The 24192-nt window shown below is 47.5% G+C and overlaps 2 non-coding genes across 2 annotated transcripts; both read right to left on the bottom strand.

The window, feature by feature from the left end:
• Window positions 1–4771: 4771 nt before the first annotated feature.
• LOC132206289 (U1 spliceosomal RNA) lies at window positions 4772–4935 on the bottom strand. Its single transcript, XR_009442964.1, has one exon. It is a non-coding gene; the product is annotated as a U1 spliceosomal RNA (small nuclear RNA).
• An 18613-nt stretch (window positions 4936–23548) lies between these two features.
• LOC132206283 (U1 spliceosomal RNA) lies at window positions 23549–23712 on the bottom strand. The gene has a single exon (XR_009442958.1). It is a non-coding gene; the product is annotated as a U1 spliceosomal RNA (small nuclear RNA).
• Window positions 23713–24192: the final 480 nt, after the last annotated feature.

The following is a 24192-nucleotide window of genomic DNA, read 5'->3' as shown; positions in this document are numbered from 1 at the left end:
ATTCCCCCTTCCCTTCTGTGCAAGAGGGACAGACTCTGTGCCAGAGACCTGCACCCTAGTGCACGCTCCTGGTAAGACATCCCCCCCAACAGTATCCAAAACGGTACACTTGTTTTTCAGGGGAACGACCACAGGGGATCCCTGCACTGACTGCTTTTTCCCCTTTCTAACAGTTACTCAGCTTTCTTCACGCTTAGGAGTAACTACTTCCCTGTAACTCTTGTCTATCACTGACTCTGCCTCCCAAATGATCCGAAGTTCATCCAGCTACCGATCCAGTTCCCTGACGCGGTCTTGGAGGAGCAAGAGTTGGGTGCACTTCCTGCGGATGTATTTGGATGAGACTCTAATGGCATCCCTCACCTCATACATCATGCAGGAGGAACACTCCTCTACCTGCACTGCCATCCCTGTAAATCTCCTAATGAGAAAGTAACAAAAAGAGAAGCTTACCTGATTTGTCCCTGGTGTATAAAGTTAGAGGAGATGGATGGGTGGGAGGCCCTGCAAGGGTAGGGTCTCGGGTTTAAGACAACGATCACTTATATAGCTGAGGGATGAAAAAAAGCCCTCCCTTCCCAGTAACCTCTGCACCGAGGTGCTGCTGCTGCAAACAGAAACGGAAGGCTCCGACGTTCGAGGTAAGCTTTTTAAAGTTTTAAAAATCACGGACTCACCGGCTTCCCGACAGGCCCCTGGTCCAAGCTCCCGCTCGCACTGCTGCTGCAACCAGAAATCCAAAACATTGACTGCTCCTTTCCTGCAGATGTTGCCTGGCTTGCTGTGTTCTACCAGTGTCTTGTTTGTCCAAGTTGGATTCCAGCATCTGCAGTTACTTTTGTCTCAAATAAACAAAAACAACATTTGAATTTGACTCTGTCCCAACAAAGCCAGGGTATCTCTAACACATACAAGACTATATTTACATGCATTGGGGCAATAGGAGGGCCCTATAACTGTTAGAGAAGTTTACATTACCGTGATTAAAGCTGGTCAAACTGAAGCTGAGGCTGTTCTTCCCGCTCCTGATAGTCATGTTTCTTGGTCCTGATGTTCTCCCTGGAGAGTGAGGCACTAGCCCCTCCATGCACAGATTTGAGAGGCTTTTTCTAAACTTGGCATCTCGGCCATTTCCAAGTACAATGGCTTTGCAGTAGTTTAATGTAACATTTAGATTAGTTACTTGATGTGAATTCAGTTTCTGTCTCAGGAAGGGTGTTAGAAAAGACAGTACTGGGCATTGCAATTACCCCTATCGATTGAGCTGACCCTAGGAGCCCAGATATCTCAAAAGCAGTGCCACTGAAACTCATAAGGACTGTTCCACCTGAAAGCGTGCAGCATTGTCTCTTCAACACCTGTGCAACCGTCAATCAAGATGAATGACTCGCATACCTGTCTTACTTGATCCAAGTCAAAGCTGCTAAATTCTGGCTGAATATCTCAGTTCCGCTGTGACATTAACACGTATTCAATGGAATCAATCAAGAGAACCATTTGTGCATCTGACTGAACGGCCTGATCCAATTCGCAGCACACAGGCCAATCTTCCCAGCATGATAACAAAGTGTCTTGCTGGATGAACACAGCAGGCCAAGCAGCATCTCAGGAGCACAAAAGCTGACGTTTCGGGCCCAGACCCTTAGATCTCCAGCATCTGCAGTTCCCATCATTTCTTCCCAGCATGATGTTCAATTGGCCAAAGTTGCTTTCAATGTCCCAAAAAAACTGTTAATTTATTTCAAAGGGACATTCCTGTGTGTACAAAAGAGGATGCAAAGCTGTCGTACACAGCTCCAGGACTTCCCTCACCTGCCTCTCTCAGCGTACCGGAACAGACCCCAACAAGGGCCTGGGACATGTCAAACTCAAGACTTTTTGAAACACAGTACCGGCTCCTTTTTTATATTGAAGTGCCCTAGAATATCAACATACCAGTTTCTGGGTGGCGTCGTCGTGACACGGGAGGAGGCCCAGGATAGACGTGTCATCCAGGGAGTGGGAGGGGGAACTGAAGTGGTTCGTGACCGGAAGATGTTGTTGTTTGTCACAAACCAAGCGCAGGTGCTCTACAAAGGAGGTCTCCGAGTCTCCGCTTGGTCTCCCCGATGTAGAGGAGGCCACATTGGGAGCAGCGGATACAATGTGCCACCTTAGCGGATGTGCAGGTGAACGTCTGTTTACTGCAGAAGGTTGTTTTTGGGACCTTGGATTCAGGTGAGTGGGGAGGTGGAGGGTACAGGTGTAGCGCTTCCTGTGGTTACAGGGAAAGGTGTCGGGGGTGGTGGGGCTGGTGAGGAGCATGGAGCAGACGAGAGAGTAGCGTTGAGACCGGTCCCTACAGAACGCAGATAGGGGTGGGGAGGTAAATATATCCTTGGCAGTGGGGTCAGATTGCAGGTGGTGGAAGTGGCAGAGATTGACATGTTGAATCCGGAGATTAATGGGGTGATACGTGACGACAAGGGGAATTCCGACTTTGTCGTTCTGGCAGGGAGGGGTGTGTGAAGGCTGTCGTGCAGAAAACGCTTGAGACGCAGTGGAGGGTGTTTTTGACCACGGGAGTGGTGGGGGTGTTGTTGTCCTTTAAATCTGGAAAGTTTGGGAGTGGAATGCCCCATTTTAGGAGCAGATGCGGTGGAGGCAAAGGAATTGGGAGTATGGGATTGCATTCTCGCAGGAAGGTGAGTGAGCGGAGGCATTGTCTGGGTAGCTATGGGAGTCGGTGGGCTTCAAATAGACATCAGTCTCAAGGTGGTCACCAGAGATGGAGACGGAGACGTCCAGGAAGGAGAGAGAGGTATCAGAGATGGTCCAGGTGAACCGGAGGTTGGGGTAGAAAGTGTTAATGAAGTTGATGAACTGTTCAAGATCCTCGCGGGAACATGAGGCAGCGCAGATAAAGTCACCGATGGAGTGGAGGAAGATGTGCAGGATGGTGTCAGTGTAGCAGTGGAAGTGGGACTGTTCCACGTATCCAATGGATCCGTGTATCCTACCTGCGCTCACCTATGCCATCCCACCTACACTTTCCAGACCGACCCCTCGTCTCTCTATTTCAGAACTCCGTTCCCCCTCCACCATTTCTAAAGAACGGTCCCGAACTGAAACGTCAGGTTTCTCCTGATGCTGCCGAGCCTGTTGTGTTCGTTCAGCTCCACACTGTGTTCCCAATCATCTATACTGCATCCACTGTACCCGGTGCGGCTTCCTCTACATTGGGGAAACCATGCGGAGGCTTGGGGACCGCTTTGCAGAACACCTCCGCTCAGTTCGCAACAAACAACTGCACCTCCCAGTCGCAAACCATTTCCACTCCCCCTCCCATTCTCTAGATGACATGTCCATCATGGGCCTCCTGCAGTGCCACAATGATGCCACCCGAAGGTTGCAGGAACAGCAACTCATATTCCGCCTGGGAACCCTGCAGCCATATAGTATCAATGTGGACTTCACCAGTTTCAAAATCTCCCCTTCCCCTACTGCATCCCTAAACCAGCCCAGTTCGTCCCCTCCCCCCACTGCACCACACAACCAGCCCAGCTCTTCCCCCCCACCCACTGCATCCCAAAACCAGTCCAACCTGTCTCTGCCTCCCTAACCGGTTCTTCCTCTCACCCATCCCTTCCTCCCACCCCAAGCTACCTACTAACCTCATCCCACCTCCTTGACCTGTCCGTCTTCCCTGGACTGACCTATCCCCTCCCTACCTCCCCACCTATACTCTCTCCACCTATCTTCTTTACTCTCCATCTTCAGTCCGCCTCCCCATCTCTCCCTATTTATTCCAGTTCCCTTCCCCCATCCCCCTCTCTGATGAAGGGTCTAGGCCCGAAACGTAAGCTTTTGTGCTCCTGAGATGCTGCTTGGCCTGCTGTGTTCATCCAGCCTCACATTTTATTATCCCAATCATATTGTTCTGTTTTGTGAATATTGATACAAAGTATTTGCTGAAGACCTCGCTCAATTACTCCAGCACCAGGCATAAATTTACATTTAGTAGATTCTGCTGTCATATTTACTTCAGTACAGGTAAAGTTAAAACACGCATCACCATCTAAGGTAGACAGATATCAATGTACAAATATACTTTGGTAGCAAGTATTCCAAGAAACAAAGTTATTAGAAAAAGTTGAAAAAGAAAGATAGAAAAAAGTTAATATTTAACATTAAAGTCCGTGTTAATATATGATCTCCCGCTCTGTCGTAGAATTGGGTGAGAGACCAACAGAAGCTTCGAAGAGAGCGGCCGAAAAGACTGCCAGACAAAAGAGGAGAAACTGAAGTGAAGCCCACTGCACAAGAGCGAGAGACAGTGATCAGACAACACCGTAAGAGAAACGTCCGCTCAGCAAAGGAAATACCGCTTCCCCACATAGAGCAGGAAGAGAGTCAACTCACCGCTCGGAGCAAAAAACACATCTGCTTTTCGTAACAAGTCAGGGGAGAGCGCGAACGCAGTTCCCCACTACCACAAATTTTGCAGTCGAGTATCCCGCATTTGAAACAAAGTTATTAGAATAAGTTGAAAAAAGGAATAAGTTAATAGTTAATATTAAAAATCGCTGTTAACGCACGCTGCTGAAGTTGCTACCAATTTGGTCCCCTCATACCTGGAGAACACAACCCACCCGCACGGGGAGATAGTGCCAGAGAGCGCGAAGAACAGCGCAACGGGCTTCTGAAAAGCCTAATCCGAAAACATACGAAGACAACGTTACCGGATCGACTTCCACAGGGGAAAGTGAAACCTGTCATTAGTTTGAAAAATCAGGGGAGAGCGCGAACGCAGTCCCCCACTACCACAAATTTTGCAGTCGAGTATCCCGCATTTGGGGACATCGCAGGCGTCAGCACACCCGAAGTGCAATGGGCTAGCCTCGTCCTGGGAGAACCACCTTGTTGATCATGGTATCTCCCCTGCCAGGTAAGTATGCTCACAACTCTCACTCGCTCACATCCCACAACACCCGCTACCTCTCACACTCACATTCACTCCGTTTGCCAACATCGCAAAATCACCCACCGAACCTTCCCTGCCAGAAGTGCAGCCCAGTTCCACACGTGGATCACAGCACATCTCCAAAGCCCTTGTTTTCCAGGAATAATACTCAAGATCGCTGCTACGACTGCTATTTGCATATATCCCTTAAAAGGAAACGCTCCGCCCCCCCCCCAGTTGCCTTCAGGCTGCATCTTGAACCGCGGAAAGAAATCCCCAGATACACTGCAAGTTCGAACCCCGCTCTGTTTTGAAAACACTTTTCACAATTTGTTGTGAACGTGAATAAAACAACTTCTAAACCTGCCTCGTGAACCCTGAAGCTTTTATTTGTGTCAGAGATAATAGGACCTGCCGATGCTGGAGAATCCGAGACAACAAAGTATAGGGTCCAGGCCTGAAACGTCAGCTTTCCTGCTCCTCTGATGCTGCTTGGCCTGCCTGCTGTGTTCGTCCAGCTCTGCAGTTTGTTTGCTTTCTTTTGTGAACGAGTCTAAACCTTTGTTTAACTTTAGCTTTGCAAATCTCTCTTCGGTCTGATACATGACTCCAGGAGAAATCGCATTCAAGGTTTAGGGGTGCCAGGGAGCAATAAACATTTCTCGACAAGATTTGGATGAAATCACCACCTCCTCTAGCTGCACACTCCAGGCTCTCACCACACTGTGTCCAAAATAAAGGCCTGCGATTTAAGATTTAAGTGGCGTTTGGGTGTGTGTCTGATTTACTCATTTACAGTAACGATGATATATGGTGTTTCACGAGCCCAAGTTTATTATCGTTGAAACACTGATTGGATACATACGAGCGCAACTCTATGAAAACCATCTTACCTTTTAAATTCCCGAGTAACATCACAGTTCATAAATGACCTCAGATAACCAGGTGTAACATCGTAGGATGCTGCTTGGCTTGCTGTGTTCATCTAGCTCCGCACCTTGTTATCTCAGATTCTCCGACATCTGCAGTTCCTACTATCTCTCAAATGACCTCACACTGGTTTACAATTTGATTTTTGACATTTTTACTTCAAAATTACACTGTATTCATTAACAAATTGTGCATGTGCATTGTCACAAATACAGTTTGATTCTACACACTAGCATATCGAGTAACCTTACGAAGGGTAATATCGGAAACATTGACTGCTCCTTTCCTCCAGGTGTGAGCCTTACTTCGGTTGTGGGTACAGTGTTGCGAGAGGATTATGAGAGATAGGATTTATCATCATCTGGAAAGGAATAATTTGATTGGGGTAGCCAACACGGTTGTGTGGAGGGTAGGTCGTGCCTCACAAACCTTATTGAGTTCTTTGAGAAGCTGAACAAACAGGTGGATGAGGGTAAAGTGGTTGATGTGGTGTAAATGGATTTCTCTGGTTTTATTCATGAGCTTGGATTCAGGATTAACATGTTAGGAACATCTAAGACTCATCATATTGTCTTTTACTTTCAGGTATTTCAAATTGCTGATGTGATTTTCTATCTGACTCCCAGCAAACCCCAGAGTAGGCTGTTCCAGAAAATGTGCAGACGTGGGATTGAGGGTGATTTTGTAGTTTGGATCAGAAATTGGCGAGCTGTAAGAAGACAGAGGGTGGTGGCTGACGGGAAATGTTCATTCTAGAGTTCAGGTACTAGTGGTGTACCGCAAGGATCTGTTTTGGGGCCACTGCTGTTTGCCATTTTTATAAATGACCTGGATGAGGGCGCAGTAGGATGGGTTAGTAAATTTATGGATGACACTAAAGTCAGTGGAGTTGTGGACAGTGTGGAAGGAGGTAGCAGTTAACAGAGGGACATAGATAACCTGAGAGCTGGGCTGAGAGGTCGCAAATGGAGTTTAATGCGGAAAAGTGTGAGGTGATTCACTTCGGAAGGAGAAACAAGAACACAGAGTACTGGGCTAATGGTAAGATTCTTGGTGGTGTGGATGAGCAGAGAGATCTGGGTGTCCATGGACAGAGAGCCCTGCCACCCAGGTCGATGGGTTGTTAAGAAGACGGTGTGTTAGGTTTTAGTGGTAGAGGGACTGAGTTTTGGAGACATGAGGTCATGTTGCAGCAGTACAAAACTCTGGTGTGGCGCACTTGGAGTATTGCCAACAGTTCCAGTCGCTGCATTTTAGGACGGATGTGGAAGCATTGGAAAGGGTGCAGAGGAGATTTACCAGCATGTTACCTGCTATGGAGGGAAGGTCTGATCAGGAAAGGCTAAGGGACTTGAGCCTGTATTTGTTAGACCGATGAAAGTTAAGAGGCGACTTAATAGAGATATACAAGATGATCAGAAAATTAGATAGGGTGGACATTGAGAGCCTTTTTCCTCGGATTGTGATGGCTAGCACGAGGGGACATAGCTTTAAATTGAGGGGTGACAGATATGGGACAGAATTCAGAGGTACATTCTTTACTCAGAGTAGTAAGGGCATGGAATGCCCTGCCTGCAACAGTAGTAGGCTCACCAGTGTTTAAGGGCATTTAAATGGTAATTGGATAATGGAATAGTGTAGGTTAGATGGGTTTCAGATCAGTTTCACAGGTCAGCAAAACATCGAGGGCCAAAGAGCCTGTACTGCGCTCGGTTCTACATTCCAGATGCTGCCTGACCTGCTGAGCTTCTCCAGCAAATTTGTGTTTGCACCTCATTTATAGCATGCACAGTTTTTTCATTTTTTAACTTATTTGTCTGAGTTGGATTCCAGAATCTGTAATCCTTTTTATCTCAAACAAAGAAAACATTTGACTTTGACTACATTCCCAACAAACGTAAGGTATCCCTGACACACACAATACTATATTTACATGCATTGGAGCACGAGGAGGGCCGGACAATAGATAAATAGCTTTACAGTAGCCCAATTGAAGCTGGTCAAACTGGAGTTGAGCCTGTTCTCGCTGCTCCAGATGTTCCTGTTTCTTGCTCCCGATGGTCTCCCTGGAGAGTGTGAGACTCCAGCAGCCGCCGGCCCCCAGCTCTGAGTTGAGTGGGGTTTTCTAAAATATTTATCCAGGTCATTTCTGAGTACAGTGGCTTCTGTTTAGTTACTCGATGTTAATTGAATTCTGTCCCACGAAGGGTGTTACAGAAGACAGTCTTGGCCATTGCAATTTCCCCTATTGACTGAGCTGACCCTCGGAGCCCGCCTGTCTCCAAAGCAGTTCCATTGAAACTCAGTAGAAACAAAAAAAACTGCAAATGCTGGAATCACAGGTAGACAAGCAGGAGGCTGGGAGAACACAGCAAGCCAGGGGGAATCTGGAGGAGAGCAGAACTCAACAGCAGTCCTGAACAAGGGTAATGCCCAAAATATTGGCTGCTCTTTTCTTCCAGCTGCTGCCTGGTCTGCTGTGTTTTTCCAACCTCCTCTTCGTCGACTGAAACTCAGACGGATTGTTCCACCTGCAAGTACATAGTATGGTCTCAACAACACCTGTACAACCATAAATCAAGGTGAATGACTCACATACGTGTGTGGCTTGTTCCAAGTCAATGCTGCAAACTTTTGGCTTAATATCTCAGTTCCGCTGTGACATTAACACGTATTCAACGTAACCAATCAAGGGAACCATTTGTACACCTCTCTGAATGGCCTGATCCAGTTTCCAGCACACTGCTCAGTTGGCCAGTTTCCCCAGCACGACCTTCAATTGTCTACTGTTGCCTCCAGTGTCCAAAAGAGCTGTCATTTTATTTCAAAGGGATGTTCCAATACCTACAAAAGAGGATACAAGGTTCCAGAAATTTCATTACCTGCCACCTCACGCAATCTGGGACAGTGCCCATCAAATCCTGTGGACTGAGATAACAATTGTGGGTCTGGATGAACGCAGCAGGCCAAGCAGCATCTTAGGAGCACAACAGCTGACGTTTCGGGCCTAGACCCTTCATCAGAAAAGGGGGATGGGGCGGGGATTCTGAAATAAATAGGGAGAGAGGGGGAGGCAGACTGAAGATGGAGAGGAGAAGATAGGTGGAGAGGAGAGTATGGGTGGGGAGGTAGGGAGGAGATAGGTCAGTCTGGGCAGGATGGACAGGCCAAGGGGACGGGATGAGGTTAGCATAGGAAATGGAGGTGCGACTTGAGGTGGGAGGAGGCAATAGGTGAGATGAAGAACAGATTAGGCAGGCGGGGATGAGCTGGGCTGGCTTTGGGATGCAGTGGTGGAAGGGGAGATTTTGAAGCTGGTGAAATCCACATTGACACCATTGGGCTGCAGGGTTCCCAAGCGGAATATGAGTCGCTGATCCTGCAACCTACGTGTGGCATCATTGTGGCACAGAAGGAGGCCCAGGATGGACATGTCGTCTGGGGAATGTGAGGGGGTGTTAAAATGGATCGCGCCTTGGGGGGGTTGGGGTGGGGGGTGCAGTTGTTTATTGCGAACCGAGCGCAATGATGCCACCCGTAGGTTGCAGGAACAGCAACGCATATTCCGCTTGGCAACCCTGCAGCCCAATGGAATCAATGTGGATTTCACTAGCTTCAAAACCTCCCCTTCCTCCACTGCATCTGGAGGGGCCTAGGATGGGGAGCAAGAGGTTGGGAACCCACCCACCCTCAGGCCCAAGAGGCTCCAGTTTGCATGCGGCGGTCACATTAGTGGCGATGGTGGGAGTCTGTAACCTGGAGACCAGGGTCTGTCACATAGACTCTGACCGATGTCAAGCACCAACTGGAGGAGCAGCAGAGGAGGAACGAGAATGTGAGAGGAAGATGAAGTCAATTGCGGGAAAATCTTGCATGACATTCAGTGTTACAAGTTGTCACTGGAGCATGGTATCAATATGCATATAACACAGAAAAATTCACTTTTCACAATATCATTATCTAGATGTGACAATCAATCTAAATTTAATTTAACCTGTTTGAGAGGGGGGTATCTGTAGGGGACTCCTATGCTGTCTGTCTGCACTTACCCGTCTTCTTGGAGATCAGCCCAGATGGCCGCAACGAGCTGACCGACAGTGCCTGAGGTTGTCCTGAGCCAAAATAGAGATTGCTGGAAAATTTCAGCAGATCTGTCTGGCAGCATCTGTGGAGACAAATCAACGATGACTTTTTAAACCAGGTAACACTTCCTTAGGATGGGTTTTTCCTGTTTGGTACACATGCAGAACTGCGAGTTTCTATTTTGGGTCCTCGAGCCTATACCAGTTGATCATAAAATATCCCAGTCATTACCAACTCCCCTTTTCTCCAGAACTCCACTATTTCTATCACATTACCATCTGTCCCTCCCCGCCTGGTACAGCTGCCTGCCTGTGTCTCCCTCCCTCGCCTTACCTCCACTCACTCGCCTTACCATGTTCCCCTCGAACTCTCCTGCTCGTACAGCTCCAGAGACCAAGGCCCTAGCACCACTCCTCCTGTCTCATGGCTGCCCCTGAACTCAGTCTTTCAGCACTCAGACTGGGACCTAGTGGTAGCTGCACAGCCTACATATGGCCCATTCGCCTGTGCTCCTGTTGCTGCAGCAGTGGGAGTTCATAACCCTCCCCTATGTCCAACCCAGTGTTTGTGTAACCCCCAGCAATTTTGTAACGACTTCCCCAGCCCGGTGTTTATACAATCCCCAGTTAATTTATAACAACCCAGCCCAGTGTTTATATAACCCCCAGCAATTTTATAACAACTCCTGCAGGCCCAGCAATTTTATTGCAACCACAGATGAGTGTTTGTATAACAACCAGTAATTTTAAAATATCACTCCAGCTCAGTGTTTATGTAATTCCCAGCACACATTTTATATACCCCCGTGTAAGATTGTGACAACTCAGTTATCCCAATGTTTATACGACCTCCAGAAACCCTGTAAATTTATAAACTACTCACCCTGCCAGGTCACTTTCTCTGGTAGCTCGTTCCACATCACTGCCTGTGTAAAAAAAATTGCCCCTCGCATTCCTTTTAAATCTTTATCCTCTCACCTTAAAACCTATGCCCTCTATATTTGCATTTGTCTGCCCTGGGGAAAAGACCTGGACACCCTGTACATTCCCCTCAGTTTTATAAACTTCTATGAGGCTAATCCTCAGTCTTCAATGCTACAGGGACAATAGCCCCAGGCTATTCAGCCTCTAACTACAGGTCAAAACCTCCAACCCTGGCAACATCCTCACAAATCTTCCCTTTCACATTTAACCCTTTCATATTTAACAACATCTTTCCGAGAGCAAGAAGACTAGAATTGAACACAGTATTCTGAAAGTGGCCGAACCAATGTGCTGTACAGCTGCAACATGACATCCCAACTCCTCTGCTCAATGCACTGACCAATGAGGGCAAGCGTACTAAACGCCTTCTGCACCACCCTGTCAACCTGCAACTTCACTTTCAAGGAATTATGCACTTGCACCCCACGGTCTCTGTTCAGCAACACTCCTTGGGCCCTGCTATTAATCGTATATGTCCTGCCCTGGTTTGCCCTACCAAAATGCATCGCCTCACATTCATCTAAATTCAAATCCAACGCTGCTCATGAGTCCATCTGATCAAGCTCCCCATGTACACAGAGATAATCTTCTTTACTGTCCACTGCACCACCAATTTTGGTGTCATTCGTAAACTTGTGAACCATACTTCCTACGTTTACAGCCAAGCGTCGATATAAATGACAAAAACCCACAACCTAAATAATAGTGGGTTAGAATCATCAGGTTGGATGGTCCACTCCTGTTACTATGTTACAAGGCAGCCACTGTCGCTGTGCAGATAGCTGGAGCGCATGTCCTCCCTCATGCTGTCAGAACTGAAGCTCCAGTCACATTCAGCTCCAAACAGATGGATCACTCTGCTGGAGTACACCCTGTACTGCAATTATGAGCCATTTGAAGTCACAGAACAAGAAAAACGTTGGTTTCAATACACTGCAAAAATCTGCTCCGGTTTTGAATACCTCCTCTCATCCCTAGCAACACTGGGACAGGAGTAGACCATTCGGCCCGCCATTTAATATGCTCATGGTTAATTGAACAGTTACCATTGAGCCACACTATCCCCACAATCCTTTTTGTCAACTGTATTCAAATCTAAGCTCTAAAGACATCGAATGGCTGATCTTTTCCAATTCAAATACCACCATCTGTCACACTGGGACTCGAGCCAGCACCCGAGAACATTTCCTGGTCTGAGGATAGTACCAATATTCCTATTGCCTCCCCAATAGGCTGTGCTCTATAATCCATTAACTCCCTTCCCCATCGCGAACGTCTGTTGAAAGAAAGCTTGAAGCCTGCGACAAACACACCGCTCTGCAGCAAGTTCCATACCTGCAGCACTACATCGAAAAAACCCACAGAAATTCTACACTCTTTCCCATACAACAATTGTAAATGTTTCATCTAAATTTAATCAAAAAGCAGAAATGGTTTCCTTAAACCCACTCTTTCAAATTCCTCCCTAAAGTTAAAGTTCCCCATTTCTTGTCTTTAAACACTCCAAAGCATAAAATTCCAAACTTGGCATCATTTCCTGGCTGGAGCAGCTCCACAATCTTATTCAATGATATGGAGACACGGGTGGTATGCTGGGCTCAGTGGTTCGCACTGCCATCTCACAGTGGCAGGGATCAAGGTTCAGTTCCACCTTACGATATTAGTAAGGTGCATTCGGTCATGAAATTGGTGTCCAATCTCGAATTTCCTGCCTTTCCAGCTGAGGGTAAACCTCATGGATTTGCACTGAAGTAAACTGATGCACAGAGTTGAAAATGACATCCAGATCAGCGATTTGAGAAAGATTTTGACAGACACAGTGAAGTGCAGAGTCACAAGGAAAATGTAAACATGTTAGGTTGAGGCTGCTTCTGCAGCAGATCCGTCCTTTGCTTTGCATATATCAGGGGAGATCACAAACACAGTCCCCAACTACCACAAAATTTTGCTGTCAGTATCCCACATTTGAGGACATCACAGGCATTAACACACCCAAAGGGCAACATGTTGGCCTCATCATAGAACATCCACCTTGTTGATAATACTACCTCCCTTGCCAGTTAAATATGATTTCAACTCTCACTTGCTCACATCCCATAACACCCGCTACCTCTCACACTCACATTCACTCCGTTTTCTACATTGGCACCCACTGAGCCTTCCCTGATGGCGGACAAGCATTATTTCTGACGTGGATCACAGCACATCTCCAAGACTCCAGTTTTACTGGAATAATGCACAATTTAGTGGGATTTTCTGGGGAGTGGGGATCAATATCTGCATATATGCCTCAAAAGGAAACGCTTCACCCCCAGCTGCCATCACGCTGCCTCCTGATTCGTGCTGAGAATTCCCCAGCTACACTGCAAGTTCGAACTTCACTGTTTTCAAAACATTTTTCAGAATTTGATGTGAACGCGAATAAAAGCAACTTCCAACCTTGCGTCGTGAAACTTGAAACCTTTTTTTGTGAACAAGTCTGACCCTTTGTTTAACTGTAGATCTGCAAATCTCTCTGAAACATGATTTCTGCTGAAGTCATGTTCAAGATTAAGGGGTGCCAAGGAGAAGTAAATATTTCTCAACAACATTTGGATGAGACATTTAACTGAGATAACCACCTCCTCTGGTTGCACGCTCCAGGCACTGACCAAGCTCTGTATCCAAAAAAAAGGGCCTGTGATTAAGATTTAAATGACGTTTGGGTGTGGGTCTGACTTACTTGTTTATAGTAACATTGAGATATGGTTCTTCATGAGCCCTAGTTTATTATCGCTGATGGATACATACGAGCACAACTCCATAATATTCATCTTACCCTTTAATTCCCAAGCAACATTACAGTTCACAAATGCCCTCACACTGGTTTACAATCTGCTTTTTGTAGTTACATTTTGAAAATATACTTTAGTAATGAAAAAAGTTTTGTGTATACACGTCGTCACAAATGCAGTTTGATTCTACGCAGTAGCATACCAAGTAAACAAGTCCTTAAGAAGAGTCATAGAGAAGACATTGACTGTACGGTTCCTCTGGATGCTGCCCGGCCTGCTGTGTTCTTCCAGCATCTCGTTTGTCCAAGTTAGATTCCAGTTTTTTTTTGTCCCAAATAAACAAAGCATTTATGTTTGACTCTATCCTAACAAGCCAAAGGTATCTCTTACACTACAAAACTCTACTTATGTGCATTGGGGCTCGACAATTGATAAAGAACTTTATGTTACCGCGATTGAAGCTGGTCAAACTGGAGTTGAGGCTGTTCTTCTTCTGCTCCTGACGATCCTGTTTCTTGGTCCTGATGTTCAACTTGGAGAGTGTGACACTCCAAGGCTCAGAACGTCTGGCACCATCTGTGGAGACAAATCAGAATGAACTCTTCGGGTTCAGTGACCCTTCCTCACAACTGTTGGTAGCTTTCCTCCTAATTCCTGTTTGAGCTCTTCCCTAATGCTTTTGTATTTTTCAAGGGTTCTCTCTATCTTGAGTTTCCTAAACCTTATGTCTGATTTTCTCACCGTACCGGGGAGGCCGGAATTGAATGCAATATTCCAAAAGTGGCCTAACCGATGTTGTGTACAGCCACAACATGACATCCCAACTCCGAAATTCAAGTGAGCTATTAATCTGTGACAGCACATTTTGCTCTCTGTAATAACATGGGAATCGTACTGGAAAGGAGCATTGTTTCTTGTTGAACACTAAAATAGAGCCATTATTTGTTGCATTTATGGGTTAGTCCCAGTCTGGGATGGACAGTTCTGTGGATCTGTCCCCAAGTTTGCTTTATAAAGGACTCAGGTGATGAGTTCCAACTGTACAGGCCATTGCCTGTCACTGCCACAAATGTGGGACCTGGACCTAGCTGTTCCCTTGCTGTAGCAGTCAGAGAACGCAGTTTAATCAAACGGAGATGAGCATTTTCGTACTTCGAATCTGTACGCAGGCTCATGCATATACACCGAGAGTCCAGATGGTAGAGAATTCATGGTGCCTTTTTGAACACTGATATCTCCCCAGGTCTGTCGCTTAAAACAGATCTCTGCTCGCAACTCAATTACGGTAAAATTTTGCTTGGCATTCAGTGTTACAAGTTGTCACCAGAGCATGGCAACAGTGTGCGTATAACACATAAAAATTCACTTATCACTGTATCATTATCTACATGTAACAATAAATGGAAATCTAATCCAGTCTGATTGTGAGGGGTGTGGCCGTAGGGGACTCTTATGCATCTGGACCTTGCTTACTCGTCTTCCTGGTGGCCAGCCAAGATGCCAGCGATAAGCGGGCTTACAATTGTAAGAGGCTATCCCAAGCAAAAGTAGAGATTGCTGGAAACTTTCAGCAGGTCTGGCAGCATCTGTAGAGAGAAATCAGGATTCATATGTTGTTTGAGTGAACCTTCCTCAGAAATGTTTTTCCCATTTGCTACAAATGCAGAACCCGGAGATGTTGTTTCACGTCCTGCAGCCTATACCAGCTGTTCATAAAACTTCACGGTCTGTGCCAACTCCCCTTTTCTCCATGCTTGTGCTGTTTCTATTATATTACTGTCTCTACCGTCCACCTGGTACAACTGCCTGCCTGTGTCTCCATCCTGCCGGCACAAAAATTCATGCCTGAGGCGCATTTATCTATTTTCCGAACGTTAGAAATCAGGGGAGAGCGCAAACGCAGTCCCCCACTACCACAAATTTTGCAACTGAGTATCCCGCATTTGGGGACATGGCAGGAGTCGGCATACGCCTCGACAAATACCACTGCTTCCCCCTCCAGCCCTGCCTGACTCAGATCTAACGGGAAAACTGTCTGATTCCCACCCATTGATTGAGACTGCGCTAACGATGTTGGTGTAGAGCAGTCGGATCCAATTGCGGATACCCTCCCCAAACCCCTGATGGGGAGGAAGATGTTAATAGAGTTGATGAACTGTTCAAGCTCCTCACGGGAGCACGAGGCAGCGCCGATACAGTCACTGATGGAGCAGAGGAAGATGTGCAGGAGGGTGTCAGTGTAGAAATAGAAGAGGGACCGTTCCACGTATCCTATGGATCCATGTATCCTACCTGCGCTCACCTATCCCATCCCACCTACCCTTTCCAGACCCACCCCTCTTCTCTCTATTTATTTCAGAGCTCCCTTCCCCCTTCACCATTTCTGAAGAATGGTCGTGATCTGAACTCAATCCCTCTACCAATAAATCCTAACACACCGTAAGCCTTCTTAACAACACTAACTACTGGGTGGCAGCTTTCAGGGGTCTATGTACATGGACACCAAGATCCCTCTGCACATCCACACTACCAAGAATCTTCCCATTGACCCGGTATTCTGCCTTCCTATTCCTCCCAAAGTTAATCACCTCACATTTATCCATATTAAACTCCATTTGCCACCTTCCGGCCCAATTCTGCAGTTTATCCAAGTCTCCCTGCAACATTCTTCCACACTGTCCACCACTCCACCGACGTTAGTGTCATCTGCAAACTTACTAACCCATCCACCTGTGCCTGCGTCCAAGTCATTTATAAAAATGACAAACAGCAATGGTCCCAAAACAGATCCTTGAGGCACACACGAGTGACCTGACTCCAGGCTGAATATTTTCCATCAACCGCCACTCGTTGCCTTCATACAGAAAGCCAGTTTCTAATCCAAACTGCTAAATCTCCCTCAATCCCGTGCCTCTGTATTTTCTCCAATAGTCTACCATGTGGAACCTTATCAAAGGCTTTACTGAAGTCCATGTACACCACGTTAACTGCCCTTCCCTCATCCACATGCTTGGTCACCTTCTCAAAAAACTCAATGAGGTTTGTGAGACACGACCTGCCCTTGACAAATCCATGCTGACTATCTCCAATCAAATTGTTGCTTGCTAGATGATTATAAATCCTATCTCTTATAATCCTTTCCAAAACTTTGCCGACAACAGACGTAAGGCTCACTGGTCTATAATTACCTGGGTCATCTCTACTGCCCTTCTTGAACAAGGGCACAACATTTGCAATCCTCCAGTCCTCTGGGACTAAACCTGTAGACAATGACGACTCAAAGATCAAGGCCAAAGGCTCTGCCACCTCCTCCCTACCCTCCCAGACAATCCTCGGAAAAATCCCGTCCAGCCAAGGGGATTTATCTACCTTCACACCTTCTCAAATTGATAACACCTCCTCCTTACTAACCTTAACCCTTTCAATTCTAGTAGCCCATAATGCAGTCATCTCCTCTACAATATTCTCCTGTTCCTTAGTGAAAACAGATGAGAAATATTCGTTTAGCACCTCTCTGATCTCCACAGGGTCCACACACAACTTCCCACTTCTGTCTTTGACTGGCCCTATTCCTACCCTAGTCATGCTCTTATTCCCCACATAGTTGTAGAAAGCTTTAGGGTTCTCCTTTATTCTACCTGCTAATGCCTGCTCATGCCCCCTTGCTCTTCTTAACTCTCTCTTTAAATCCTTCCCAGCTAATCTGTAACTCGCCATCGCCTCATCTGAACCATCTCGTCTCATTGTCACATAAGCCTCCCTCTTCCGCTTAACAAGAGATACAATTTCTTTAGTAAACCACGGTTCCCTTACCTTATCGCTTCCTCCCTACCTGACAGGGACATACCTATCAAGGACACGCAATATCTGTTCCTTAAACCAGCTCCACATTTCGATTCTCCCCATACCCTGCATTTTGCTAACCCATTCTATGCCTCCTAAGTCTTGCCTAATTGCATTATAATTGCCCTTCCCCATCTATAACTCTTGCCCTGTGGCATGTTCCTATCCCTTTTCATTGCTAAAGTTAACAACTGAATTATGGTCACTCTCTCCAAAGTGCTCACCTACCACTAAATCAAACACCTGGCCTGGTTCATCACCAAGTACCAGATCGAGTGTAGCCTCCCCTCTTGTCGGCCCTTCGACATACTCTGCCAGGAAACCGTCCCTCACACATTGGACAAAAACTGATCCATCCGACGTACTAGAGTTACAGCATTTCCAGTCAATGTTAGGTAAGTTAAAGTCTCCCATAATGACCACCCTGTTCCTTTCACTCCTGCCCACAATAGTTTTACCGATCCTCTCCTCCACATCCCTGGAACTTTGCGTGGGCCAATAAAAAACTCCCAGCAGTGTTAGCACTCCTCTCCTGTTTCTGACCGCAGCCCATACCACCTCAGTAGACAAGTCCACATCAAACGTTCTTTCAGCCACCGTTATACTGTCCTTGACTAACAAAGCCACATCTCCCCCTCTTTGACCACCTTCCCTGACCTTCATGTAAGATCTAAACCCTGGAACCTGCAACATCCATTCCTGACCCTGCTCTATCCATGTCTCTGAAGTGGCCACAACATCGAAGTCCCAGGTACCTATCCAAGCTGCAAGCTCACCTACCTTATTCCGGATACTCCTGACGTTAAAGTAGACACACTTCAACCCAGCTTGCTGTCTGCCAGCACACTGCTGTGACAGTGAGATCCTGCCCATGCCCACCCTATGCTCGTCCTCCTGTGTATTAGAACTACACCTCAGTTTCCCATTCCCCTTCAGAGCTAGCACCAGCAAATTTGCCACCCAGGATATTAGTGTCCCTCTGGTTCAAGTGGAGACCATCCTGTTTGTAGAGGTCCTACCTTCCCCAGAATGAGCCCCAGTTGTCCATGTACCTGAAGCTCTCCCTCCTGCACCATCCCTGCAGCCACGTGTTCAGCTGGAATCTCTCCCTGTTTTTTGCCTCTCTATCATGTCACACCGGTAACAAACCAGAGATAACCACTGTTTGTTCTAGCTCTCAGATTCCACCCTTGCTCCCTGAAATTCTGCCTGATATCCCTAACCCTCTTTCAAACTATGTCGTTGGTGCCTATGTGGACTTGCGGCTGGTCACCATCTCCCTTCAGGACCCCAAAGACACGATCCGAGACATCACGGACCCTGGCACTTGGGAGGCAACACACCAACCATCAGTCTCTTCCGTTCCCGGCAAACCTTCTATCAGTCCCTCTAACTATTGAGTCCCCAATGACTAACTCTCTTCCTATTCCCCCTTCCCTTCTGTGCAAGAGGGACAGACTCTGTGCCAGAGACCTGCACCCAAGTGCACGCTCCTGGTAAGTCATCCCCCCCAACAGTATCCAAAACGGGATACTTGTTTTTCAGGGGAACGACCACAGGGGATCCCTGCACTGACTGCTTTTTCCCCTTTCTAACAGTTACTCAGCTTTCTTCACGCTTAGGAGTAACTACTTCCCTGTAACTCTTGTCTATCACTGACTCTGCCTCCCGAATGATCCGAAGTTCATCCAGCTCCCGATCCAGTTCCCTGACGCGGTCTCGGAGGAGCAAGAGTTGGGTGCACTTCCTGCAGATGTATTTGGATGGGGCTCTAATGGCATCCCTCACCTCATACATCATGCAGGAGGAACACTCCTCTACCTGCACTGCCATCCCTGCTACTCTCCTCATGAGAAAGTAACAAAAAGAGAAGCTTACCTGATTTGTCCCTGGTGTATAAAGTTAGAGGAGATGGATGGGTGGGAGGCACTGCAAGGGTAGGGTCTCGGGTTTAAGACAACGATCACTTATATAGCTGAGGGATGAAAAAAAGCCCTCCCTTCCCAGTAACCTCTGCACCGAGGTGCTGCTGCTGCAAACAGAAACGGAAGGCTCCGACGTTCGAGGTAAGCTTTTTAAAGTTTTAAAAATCACGGACTCACCGGCTTCCCGACAGGCCCCTGGTCCAAGCTCCCGCTCGCACTGCTGCTGCAACCAGAAATCCAAAACATTGACTGCTCCTTTCCTGCAGATGTTGCCTGGCTTGCTGTGTTCTACCAGTGTCTTGTTTGTCCAAGTTGGATTCCAGCATCTGCAGTTACTTTTGTCTCAAATAAACAAAAACAACATTTGAATTTGACTCTGTCCCAACAAAGCCAGGGTATCTCTAACACATACAAGACTATATTTACATGCATTGGGGCAATAGGAGGGCCCTATAACTGTTAGAGAAGTTTACATTACCGTGATTAAAGCTGGTCAAACTGAAGCCGAGGCTGTTCTTCCTGTTCCTGATAGTCATGTTTCTTGGTCCTGATGTTCTCCTTGGAGAGTGAGGCACTAGCCCCTCCATGCACAGATTTGAGAGGCTTTTTCTAAACTTGGCATCTCGGCCATTTCCAAGTACAGTGGCTTAGCAGTAGTTTAATGTAACATTTAGATTAGTTACTTGATGTGAATTCAGTTTCTGTCTCAGGAAGGGTGTTAGAAAAGACAGTACTGGGCATTGCAATTACCCCTATCGATTGAGCTGACCCTAGGAGCCCAGATATCTCAAAAGCAGTTCCACTGAAACTCATAAGGACTGTTCCACCTGAAAGCGTGCAGCATTGTCTCTTCAACACCTGTGCAACCGTCAATCAAGATGAATGACTCGCATACCTGTCTTACTTGATCCAAGTCAAAGCTGCTAAATTCTGGCTGAATATCTCAGTTCCGCTGTGACATTAACACGTATTCAATGGAATCAATCAAGAGAACCATTTGTGCATCTGACTGAATGGCCTGATGCAATTCGCAGCACACAGGCCAATCTTCCCAGCATGATAACAAAGTGTCTTGCTGGATGAACACAGCAGGCCAAGCAGCCTCTCAGGAGCACAAAAGCTGACGTTTCGGGCCCAGACCCTTAGATCTCCAGCATCTGCAGTTCCCATCATTTCTTCCCAGCATGATGTTCAATTGGCCAAAGTTGCTTTCAATGTCCCAAAAAAACTGTTAATTTATTTCAAAGGGACATTCCTGTGTGTACAAAAGAGGATGCAAAGCTGTCGTACACAGCTCCAGGACTTCCCTCACCTGCCTCTCTCAGCGTACCGGAACAGACCCCAACAAGGGCCTGGGACATGTCAAACTCAAGACTTTTTGAAACACAGTACCGGCTCCTTTTTTATATTGAAGTGCCCTAGAATATCAACATACCTTTCCCAAAATTCACCATCCACCATATCCTGGGCGATCGTACAAACTGGCGATGCTGGGGTCGGTGACAACACAGTGTGGAGCTGGAGGAACACAGCAGGCCAGGCAGCGTCAGAGGAGCAGGAAAGTTTACGTTTTGGGTTGGGACCCTTCTTCAGAAATTGGGAGGGGGAGGGTGCACTGAAATAAATAGAGAGAGGATGGGCGGGTCTGGGGAAGGTGGGATGGTGATAGCTGAGTGCAGGTAGGGAGTGGGGGGGGGGGGAATTGGTCAGTGAGGTGGGAGCGGTGGATAGGTGGGAGAGAAGACGGACTGGTCAAGGAGGCAGGGATGAGAGGGAGGGTTGGTCATGGGATGAGGCCGGGGCGGGGTGGGGAGATTTTGAAAATGGTAGAGTGCGCATTGAGACCATTGGGCTGCAGGCTCCGGAGGCAGAATATGAGGTGCTGCTCCTCCAGTTTCTGGGTGGCGTCGTCGTGACACGGGAGGAGGCCCAGGATGGACGTGTCATCCAGGGAGTGGGAGGGGGAACTGAAGTGGTTCGTGACCGGAAGGTATTGTTGTTTGTCACAAACCAAGCGCAGGTGCTCTACAAAGGAGGTCTCCGAGTCTCCGCTTGGTCTCCCCGATGTAGAGGAGACCACATTGGGAGCAGCGGATACAATGTACCACCTTAGCGGATGTGCAGGTGAACGTCTGTTTACTGCAGAAGGTTGTTTTTGGGACCTTGGATTTTGGTGAGGGGGGAGGTGGAGAGTACAGGTGTAGTGCTTCCTGCGGTTACAGGGAAAGGTGTCGGGGTTGGTGGGGCTAGTGAGGAGCGTGGAGCGGACGAGAGAGTAGCATTGAGACCGGTCCCTACAGAACGCAGATAGGGGTGGGGAGGTAAATATATCCTTGGCAGTGGGGTCAGATTGCAGGTGGTGGAAGTGGCAGAGATTGACATGTTGAATCCGGAGATCAATGGGGTGATACGTGACGACAAGGGGAATTCCGACTTTGTCGTTCTGGCAGGCAGGTGGGTGTGAAGGCTGACGTGCAGAAAACGCTTGAGACGCAGTGGAGGGTGTTTTTGACCACGGGAGTGGTGGGGGAGTTGTGGTCCTTTAAATCTGGAATGTTTGGGAGTGGAATGCCCCATCTTAGGAGCAGATGCGGTGGAGGCAAAGGAATTGGGAGTAGGGGATTGCATTCTCGCAGGAAGGTGAGTGAGAGGAGGCATTGTCTGGGTAGCTATGGGAGTCGGTGGGCTTGAAATAGATATCAGTCTCAAGGTGGTCACCAGAGATGGAGACGGAGAGGTCCAGGAAGGAGAGAGAGGTATCAGAGATGGTCCAGGTGAACCGGAGGTTGGGGTGGAAAGTGTTAATGAAGTTGATGAGCTGTTCAAGATCCTCGCGGGAACATGAGGCAGCGCCGATAAAGTCACCGATGGAGTGGAGGAAGATGTGCAGGATGGTGTCAGTGTAGCAGCGGAAGTGGGACTGTTCCACGTATCCAATGGATCCGTGTATCCTACCTGCGCTCACCTATGCCATCCCACCTACACTTTCCAGACCGACCCCTCGTCTCTCTATTTCAGAACTCCGTTCCCCCTCCACCATTTCTAAAGAACGGTCCCGAACTGAAACGTCAGGTTTCTCGTGATGCTGCCGAGCCTGTTGTGTTCGTTCAGCTCCACACTGTGTTACGAATCATATTGTTCTGTTTTGTGAATATTGATACAAAGTATTTGCTGAAGACCTCGCTCAATTACTCCAGCACCAGGCATAAATTTACATTTAGTAGATTCTGCTGTCATATTGACTGCAGTACAGGTAAAGTTAAAACACGCATCACCATCTAAGGTAGAGAGATATCAATGTACAAATATACTTTGGTACAGAAAGTATTCCAAGAAAGAAAGTTATTAGAAAAAGAAAGAGAGAAAGAAGTTAATAGTTAACATTAAAGTCCGTGTTAATATATGATCTCCCGCTCTGTAGTCGAATTGGGTGAGAGACCAACAGAAGCTTCGAAGAGAGCGGCCGAAAAGACTGCCAGACAAAAGAGGAGAAACTGAAGTGAAGCCTACTGCACAAGAGCGAGAGACAGTGTTCAGACAACGCCGCAAGAGAAACAGAGATAATGGGAACTGCAGATGCTGGAGATTCCAAGATAATAAAATGTGAGGCTGGATGAACACAGCAGGCCAAGCAGCATCTCAGGAGCACAAAAGCTGACGTTTCGGGCCTAGACCCTTCATCAGAGAGGGGGATGGGGGGAGGGAACTGGAATAAATAGGGAGAGAGGGGGAGGCGGACCGAAGATGGAGAGCAAAGAAGATAGGTGGAGAGGGTGTAGGTGGGGAGGTAGGGAGGGGATAGGTCAGTCCAGGGAAGACGGACAGGTCAAGGAGGTGGGATGAGGTTAGTAGGTAGCTGGGGGTGCGGCTGGGGGTGGGAGGAAGGGATGGGTGAGAGGAAGAACCGGTTAGGGAGGCAGAGACAGGTTGGACTGGTTTTGGGATGCAGTGGGTGGGGGGGAAGAGCTAACGTCCGCTCAGCGAAGGAAATACCGCTGTCCCACAGACAGCACGAAGAGAGCGAACTCATGGCTCAGAGTAAAAACAAATCTGCTTTTTGTAACAAGTCAGGGGAGAGCGCGAACGCAGTCCCCCACTACCACAAATTTTGCAGTCGAGTATCCCGCATTTGGGGACATCGCAGGCGTCAGCACACCCGAAGTGCAATGGACTAGCCTCGTCCTGGGAGAACCACCTTGTTGATCATGGTATCTCCCCTGCCAGGTAAGTATGCTCACAACTCTCACTCGCTCACATCCCACAACACCCGCTACCTCTCACACTCACATTCACTCCGTTTGCCAACATCGCAAAATCACCCACCGAACCTTCCCTGCCAGAAGTGCAGCCCAGTTCCACACGTGGATCACAGCACATCTCCAAAGCCCTTGTTTTCCTGGAATAATACTCAAGATCGCTGCTACGACTGCTATTTGCATATATCCCTTAAAAGGAAACGCCCCCCCCCCCCCAGAAGCCTTCAGGCTGCATCTTGAATCGCGGAAAGAAATCCCCAGATACATTGCAAGTTCGAACCCCGCTCTGTTTTGAAAACACTTTTCACAATTTGTTGTGGACGCGAATAAAACAACTTCTAAACCTGCCTCGTGAACCCTGAAGCTTTTATTTGTGTCAGAGATAATAGGACCTGCCGATGCTGGAGAATCCGAGACAACAAAGTATAGGGTCCAGGCCTGAAACGTCAGCTTTCC

Source organism: Stegostoma tigrinum, chromosome 34 (assembly GCF_030684315.1).
Source record: "Stegostoma tigrinum isolate sSteTig4 chromosome 34, sSteTig4.hap1, whole genome shotgun sequence".
Classification (NCBI taxonomy): domain Eukaryota; kingdom Metazoa; phylum Chordata; class Chondrichthyes; order Orectolobiformes; family Stegostomatidae; genus Stegostoma; species Stegostoma tigrinum.
This window is presented reverse-complemented; position numbering and strand designations above follow the sequence as displayed.